The following is an 8,065-nucleotide window of genomic DNA, read 5'->3' on the forward strand; positions in this document are numbered from 1 at the left end:
AAAATAAATAAATAAAATATATTTTTTTAAAAAATTACCCCCTTAGGGCCACCTGGGTGGCTCAGTCGGTTGAGCGTCTGTCTTCGGCTCAGGTCATGACCCCAGGGTCCTGGGATCGAGCCCCACATCAGGCTCCCTGCTCAGCGGGGAGTCTGCTTCTCCCTCTGCCTGCCGCTCCCCCTACTTGTGCTCTGTCTCTCTCTCTCTGACAGATAAATAAATAAAATCTTTAAAAATTACCCCCTAAATACTGCATTAGCAGAATGCCATGTGGTTTCATCCTTATTCAGTTCAAAATATTTTCTAATTTCTCTTTTGATTTCTTCTTTGACCCATGGGATATCTAGAAGTGGATTGTTCCATTTTCAAATATTTGAGGATTTTCCAGAGATCTTTTGGTTGTTGGTGTGTAATTTAATTCCATTGTTTTTAAAGAATATATTTTGTATGACTTGACCCTTTTGAATTCATTGAGATTTTTTTTGTGGCCTAAAATATGGTCTATCCTGGTAAATACTCCACGTGCACTTGAAAAGAATATGTATTTTGTTGTTATTGGGTGGAGTGTTCTAAAAATGTCAACTGGGTCAATTTGGTTAATAGTGTTGTTCACTTCTTCTGTATCCTCACTAACTTTATGCTTACTCGTTCTATTAATTACTGAGAGAAGGGTATTGAAATCTCTGACTAGGACTGTGGATTTGTCTAGTTTTCCTTGCAGTTTGTCAGTTTTTGATTCATGTATTTTGAAGCTCTTATATTAGGCATACACATATTTAGAATTGTTATGTCTTCTTCATTTATTGACCCCTTTATCATTATGAAATTACCTTCTTTATTCCTGGTATCTTTGTTCTGAAATCTACTTTGTCCCATATTTATATAGCCCCTCCACCTTTCTTTTAACCAGTGTTATCATATGGCACCTCTTTGTTTACAGACTTTTACTTCTAACCTATTTGTGTCTTTGTATTTAAAGAGCATTTCTTTTTGGCAGCAAATGGTTAGGTCTTGCTTTTTTTTTTTTTTTTTTTTTTTTTTTACCCAACCTGATCATCTTGACCCTGTAATTGGAGTGTTTGGACCATCTACATTTAATGTAATTGTTAATATGGTTTAAGTTTGAGTCTGTCATTTTGCTATTTGTTTTCCATTTGCCCCATCTCTTCTTTGCTCTCTTTTTCCTCTTTTTCTACATTCTTTTGGATTAATCAATATTATTTTAATTCCATTTTTATCTCCTTATTGGCTTATTAGCTTTACATCTCTGTTTTGTTATTCGAGTGGTTGCTTATAGGTTTATTATGTACAGCCATAACTTATCAGTCTACCTTCAAGTGTTATTATACCACTTCACAAAGAGTTATATGTTGTTATGTACTTACATTAATGTACTTCCATTTCTCTCTTCCTGGACTTTACACTGTTGTTATGCATTTTACTTTTACCCCACAATACATTGTTATTATTTTTGTTTAAACATTTACATTTTTTTAAAGATTTATTTACTTTAGAGAAAGAGAGAGAGAGAGCACGTGCACGAGTGGGGGTAGGGGCAGAGGGAGAGAATCTTCAAGTAGACTCCCCACTGAGCATGGAGCCTGGTGCGGGGCTCAATCCCGTGATCCAGGAAATCATGACCTGAGCCGAAACCAAGAGTCAGATGCTCAACCGACTGAGCCACCCAAGGGCCCCATAAACAGTGAATTTTTTTTAAAGGTTTTATGTATTTATTTGACGGGGGGGGGGGACATAAGCAGGGGGAGCAGGAGAGGGAGAGGGAGAAGCAGGCTCCCCACTGAACAGGGAGCCTGACGCGGGACTTGATCCCAGGCCCCTGGGATCATGACTTGAGCCGAAGGCGGATGCTTAACTGAATGAGCCACCCAAGTGCCACAACAGTTAATTTTTAATAGACTTTATTTTATTTTAATTTCTTTTAAGTAAGCTCTACCCCCAGCATGGGACTCGTACTCACAGCTCCAAGATCAAGAGTCACATGCTGTACCAACTGAGCCAGCCAGGCACCCCAATAGACTTTATTTTTTAGAGCAGTTTTAGGTACAGCAAAATTGAGCAGGAATTACAGAGAATTTCCACATATCTCCTGCCCCCACACAGGCAGAGCCTACCCCACTATCTCAACAACCCACACCACCAGAGTAGCACATTTGTTACAACAGATGAACCTACATTGACACATTGTTACAATCCAAAGTCTGTTGTTTACGTTAGAGTTCACTCTTGGTGTTTTATATCCTATGAGTTTTGACAAATATACAATGACATATATCCACTATTACTATAGCATACAGAATAGTTTCACTGTCTAAAAACCGTCTGTGGTCTGCCTATTCATTCCCCTCTCCCCACAATCCCTGGCAACCACGATCTTTTTACTGTCTCCATAGTTTTGCCTTTTCCAGAATGTCATATAGTTGGAATCGTACAATATGTAGAATTTTCAGATTGGCTCTTTCACTTTAGTAATGTGCATTTGAGGTTCTCCCATGTCTTTTTATGGCTTGATGGCTCATTTCTTTTTAGTGAATAATATTCTATTGTCTGGATGTACCACAGTTTATTTATACATTCACCTTCTGAAGGACATCTTGGTTGCTTCCAAGATTCGGCAATTATGAATAAAGCACTATAAACGTCTAAGTGCAGGTTTTTGTGTGGTCGTGAGTTTTCAGTTCATTTGGGGAAATATGAATGTGATTGCTGGCCCAAATGGGTAATTATCTTTTTAAAACAGCTTTATTGGGGTAAAAATTTACACATCATAAATTCACCCATTTTAAATGCACAACTAAATGATTTTTAGTATATTGACAATTTTGGGGCACCTGGGTGGCTCAGTTGGTTAAGCATCTGCCTTTGGCTCAGGTCATGATCCCAGGGTTCTGGGATCAAGTCCCACATCAGGATCCCTGCTCAGTGGAGAGTCTGCTTCTCCCTCTCCTTCTACCTCTACCCCCTGCTCATGCTCTCTCTCTTTCTCTAAGATAAATAAATAGATCTTTAAAAAAATCCTTTGTCAGACATATGACTTGTGATATTTTCTTCCTCTCTGTGGCTTGTGTATAATTTTCTGAAATAGCAGAAGTTGTTAATTTTGATATGTTCAAGTTTTTCTTTTATGCTTAGTGCTTTTTTTGGTCTTCTCCTGTGTAAGAGATCATTGCTTATACTTTTATGTATTCTATAGCTCTTGTTGCCAATATTTATATCTCTTATTTTGATTTCTCATTTCACTGCATTGATCAGGACTTCTAACATAATGCTGAATGGTAGCTACTTTACCTATGAAAGTCTGTGATTAGGTTTTAGGGAATAACAGTGAGACTGGAGAGAAGCTAGAAACACTACAAAGGAAGAATCAATAGAACTTGGTAACTAACTGAATAAGGGGGATGAAAGAGAATTACAGTTTAGATGTAACTTGGATGTTAAGATTAGGAACAGGGAGAATGAAGTTGCCATTATCAGAAATGAACCAATGGGGGGCACCTGGGTGGCTCAGTCGTTAAGCGTCTGCCTTCAGCTCAGGTCATGATCCCAGGGTCCTGGGATTGAGTCCCGCGTCGGGCTCCCTGCTCTGCGGGAAGCCTGCTTCTCCCTCTCCCACTCCGCCTGCTTGTGTTCCCTCTCTTGCTGTCTCTCTCTCTGTCAGAAATAAATAAATAAATAAATAAATAAAATTTAAAAAAAGAAATGAACCAATAAAGAAAGTTATCTGGGGAAAAAGATAAGCTTCATTTTAGATATTTTCATTTTGAGTTTACAATGGAGCTTTTATTCAGAGGTCCTCTAGGCAGTTAGAGAACTGGCGTTAGGATGAGAGGCTTGGGCTGGAGATAAAGGCTTTAGAGTCATCAGCAAAGGTGATAACTGAAATAATAATGTGGATTATTACTTGAAAGAAGAGAAGTTAGGGGCACCTGGGTGGCTCAGTTTGATTAAGCATCTGCCTTCGGCTCAGGTCATGATCCCAGGGTCCTGGGATAGAGTCCCACATGGGGCTCCCTGCTCTGCGGGAAGCCTGCTTCTCCCTCTCCCACTCCCCCTGCTTGTGTTCCTACTCTCGCTATGTCTCTCTCTGTCAAATAAATAAATAAAATCTTAAAATAAAATAAAATAAAATAAAGAAAAGAATTTAAAGAAAAAGAGAAAAGAGTTCAACACTGGGCCTCAAGGATGAAGGTAGGAGGAAGTAGAGGAGCCAAGAAAAAACAGAAAAGAAGGATTTAGAACAGAACAATATCTATAATAGCTTTAAAAGTTATAAGGAATAGTGTCAAATAGGAAAAAGAACTTAAGGGAAACAAGGAGTGGATGTGGCGGGTCTTCTGAAATTTCAATAAAAATATCTTTAGACTGGCAACCATGAAATTAAACATTTTCTGGATACTAACAGAAAACTAAACACAGACTAAGTATTTGATGATGTTGAGAAATTATATATTTTACTGAGTGTGACAATGGTATTATGATTGTATTTTTTTAAGTCTTTATCTTTTGAGCCCAAAATGAACCCAAATACTTAAAAGTGAAATGATATGATGCCTAGAATATGCTTTAAAATACTCCAGCAAAAAAATAATTAATTAAAATAAAATAAAATACTCCAGCAAAATATTAATAAGAGAGAGGGCTATATAGAACAATAATAACAGGGTGTTAATTATTATTGAACTGGGTGATGGGTACATGGGGATTCATTATACTATTCTTTTTCCTTTCTATATGTTTGAAAATTTCCACAGTAAAAGGCTTAAAAATGCATAGTTTGGAATGACCTCCAGGATACATTAAGACAAAAGTAAGATTCAGAACATGTGGATGATATGCTATCATTTGAATAAGAAAAAAAAATAAAAAGAAAGTCTAGGAATACTTGTTTGTGTATGCAAAGAATATCTTTGATAAGATATGCAAGAAACTGATAACTTAATTGTTTCCTAGAAAAAGAAACTGTATGGCTTGGTAGTAAGAGTGAGAGGAAAATATTTAATTTGTATATCCTCTTAAACCTTTTGAAACTTTGCAACACCCAAAGAACAAAGAATCCAATCAAGAAATGGGCAGAGGACATGAACAGACATTTCTCCAGAGAAGACATATAAATGGCCAACGGACACATGAAAAAATGCTCAACATCACTCGGCATCAGGGAAATACAAATCAAAACCACAATGAGATACCACCACACACCTGTCAGAATGGCTAAAATTAACAAGACAGGAAACAACAGACGTTGGGGAGGATGTGGAGAAAGGGGAACCCTCCTACACGGTTGGTGGGAATGCAAACTGGTGCAGCCACTCTGGAAAACAGTGTGGAGGTTCCTCAAGAAGTTAAAAATAGAGCTACCCTATGACCCAGCAATTGCACTACTAGGTATTTACCCCATAGATACAAATGTAGGGATCCGAAAGGGCACCTGCACCCCAATGTTTATAGCAGCAACGTCTACAATAGCCAAACTATGGAAAGAGCCCAGATGTCCATCGACAGATGAATGGGTAAAGAAGATGTGGTATATATATGTATACATATATATATATACATATATATACACAAAGGAATACCACTCATTTATCAAAATCAAATGAAATCTTGCCATTTGCAATGACGTGGATGGAACTAGAGGGTATTATGCTAAGCGAAATAAGTCAATCAGAGAAAGACAATTATCATATGATCTCACTCATATGTGGAATTTAAGAAACAAAACAGGATCACAGGGAAGGGAGGGAAAAATAAAGCAAGATGAAATCAGAGAGGGAGACAAACCATAAAAGACTTAACTATAGGAAACAAACTGAGGGTTGCAGGAGGGGAGGGGGGTGGGGGGATGGGGTATCTGGGTGATGGACATTAAGGAGTGTATGTGATGTAATGAGCACTGGGTATTATATAAGATTGATGAATCACTGAACTCCACTCCTGAAACCAGTAATACACTATATGTTAATTAAGTGAATTTAAATTATAAAAAAAAGAGTCAGCTGCTTAACCAACTGAGCCACCAAGGGGCCCCTGAAAACTGAGTTTAAAAAAAGAAATCCAATTATGGGGCGCCTGGCTGGCTCAGTAAGTAGAGCATGCAACTCTTGATCTCCGGTTTGTGAGTTCAAGCCCACACTGGGCATGAAGCCTACTTAAAAAAAATCCAGGGGCACTTGGGTGGCTCAGTTAGTTGGGCATCTGCCTTCAGCACGGGTTGTGATCCCAGGGTCCTGGGATCCAGCCCTGTGTCAGGCTCCCTGCTTGGCAGGGAGCCTGCTTCTCCCTCTCCCTCTCCCTCTGCCCTTCCCCCCCTCCCCCTGGCTCATGCTCACGCTCTCTTCCTCTCAAATAATAGAATCTTTAAAAAAAAAAAAGAAAAATAAAAAATCCAATTATATATTATTTATAGGAGGCAGACCTAAAACAAAATGACACAGAAATGTTGAAAATAAAGGGATAAGGGGTGCCTGGGTGACTCAGTCATTTAAACATCTGCCTTCAGCTTAGGTCATGATCCCAGGGTCCTGGGATCGAGCCCCGCATCGGGCTCCCTGCTCAGCCAGGAGCCTGCTTCTCCCTCTCCCACTCCCCTGCTCGTGTTCCCTTCTAGCTGTCTCTCTCTCTGTCAAATAAATAAATAAAATCTTAAAAAAAAAAAGAAAAGAAAGGGATAAAAACTCATCAGGCAAATATGATTTTTAAAAAAGCAGAGATGGAGGGGTGCTTGACTCAGTCGACTCTTAATCTCAGGGTCCTGAGTTCAAACCCCATGTTGGGTGTAGAGATTAATAAATAAAATAAATAAACTTAAAAAAAAGCAGATATGGCAATATTAATATCGGATAAAGTAGAATTCAAGACAAAGGGGGTTAAGCGGTACAAGAAAGGTACCATTTGTTTAAACTGGCAAAAGGGCACAATTGACCAACAAGGAAGATATAGCTGTCATTGAACTTTTCATACAGGACAAGATAGTAGTGAAACATAAAGCAAAAACTATTTAGAAATACAAGACAATGATAAAGACAAGATCACGGCCGGAGGCAGACATTACTCAGACTGACAGATACAAAGAGCCAAACTAGGTAAGGATATAGAAGATCTGAATACTACAAATAACTTGTTCGATTTAAAAGATTTGTGTTAAAATTTGCACCCCAAAATAGACTACACATTCTTTCAAAGGCTGTAAAACTCTTACAAAATTGATCATGTACTAGGCTACAAGAAAAATAGTAACAAATTCCAAGGAGTAAAATAATACAAGCCAGATGTCATGGGAGATGGTAGAGCAGTAAGCTCTAGGAATCCATCCATCCTCCTAAACAATTATTGAATTGGCAGGAACCATCTGAAGTAACAATTTTGGAACTATGGACTCTAGGTAAATACTTGCAGAGTCCAGGGGAGAGCTTGATAAAGAGGCTTATAAGTTTTGGTAAATTTCTTGAAATGTTGGTCTTTTACCCAGTATTTGCCATCCCCCAGCACTGAGGCAGGTACATAAGGGGACAGTTCCTGGCGCAGCTTCCTGAAGCTTGAGTGGGCAACAAAGACATTGTCCTCCAAATATCAGGATTATGTGGTTTGATTGCTGATTGCTGTTTTTGAGGGCTGAGAGGTTGGCACAGAGGCTGACCATTGTTTCGATCCCCATGGGCTGAAACAGCTTACAGGGGATTTAAAGAAATGGTACTTGGGTTTTTGGGGGGTTTTTGCTTCTTTACCCCTTTAGGGATGGAGACATTTAAAGAAATCTTTGTCAGGTTACTGGCTGACCACAGAGATAACAGAAAAGAAACATCAGTGCCCATGTACAACAAATAATACACGCTTTACAAAAATAATTCGCAAAAGTCACAAACAGATGGCTCTAACCCTCAGCAAGCAAGATTCATCAATCCCAGGGGAGTGGGAGAATTAGATGTCCAGAGTTACCGCAATAGGAATACTCAAAATGTCCAGTTCTCAAAAAATTTACAAAATATACAAATAAACATGGAAGTATGGCCCAGTCACAGGGAAAAGAAGATTTGAAAGAGGAAGCCCA

Source organism: Halichoerus grypus, chromosome X (assembly GCF_964656455.1).
Source record: "Halichoerus grypus chromosome X, mHalGry1.hap1.1, whole genome shotgun sequence".
Taxonomy (NCBI): Eukaryota; Metazoa; Chordata; class Mammalia; order Carnivora; family Phocidae; genus Halichoerus; species Halichoerus grypus.